The following is a 259-nucleotide window of genomic DNA, read 5'->3' as shown; positions in this document are numbered from 1 at the left end:
CTTTTACAAATAGTTTGAACTGAAATGTGTGTTGGCAGTGTGTGTACACAACCACCCTAAAATGATAAAAATTGTTAATCTACTAAAATCTTTACCCCTTTCTCAAATCGAGCCAATCTCAGATGCCTGTCTGTGTGAAGTCACACAGACAGGCCCCTCCCACGATAGTTTGATTGACAGTAGCATTTCAGCACAGACTGGACTGGTGTCTTACCTTAGACCCGCCCTGAGTGAGCTGTCATCAGTCCGCCATTGTTTC

At 43.6% G+C, this 259-nt stretch overlaps 1 protein-coding gene across 1 annotated transcript in view; it reads left to right on the top strand.

Moving 5' to 3' along the window:
* LOC107548442 (U2 snRNP-associated SURP motif-containing protein-like) overlaps positions 1-259 on the top strand; it is a 30,519-nt gene that overhangs the window by 28,098 nt on the left and 2,162 nt on the right. The gene's annotated exons all lie outside the window — the stretch shown is intronic.

Source organism: Sinocyclocheilus grahami, unplaced genomic scaffold (assembly GCF_001515645.1).
Source record: "Sinocyclocheilus grahami isolate Dianchi unplaced genomic scaffold, SAMN03320097.WGS_v1.1 scaffold348.1, whole genome shotgun sequence".
NCBI lineage: Eukaryota > Metazoa > Chordata > Actinopteri > Cypriniformes > Cyprinidae > Sinocyclocheilus > Sinocyclocheilus grahami.
This window is presented reverse-complemented; position numbering and strand designations above follow the sequence as displayed.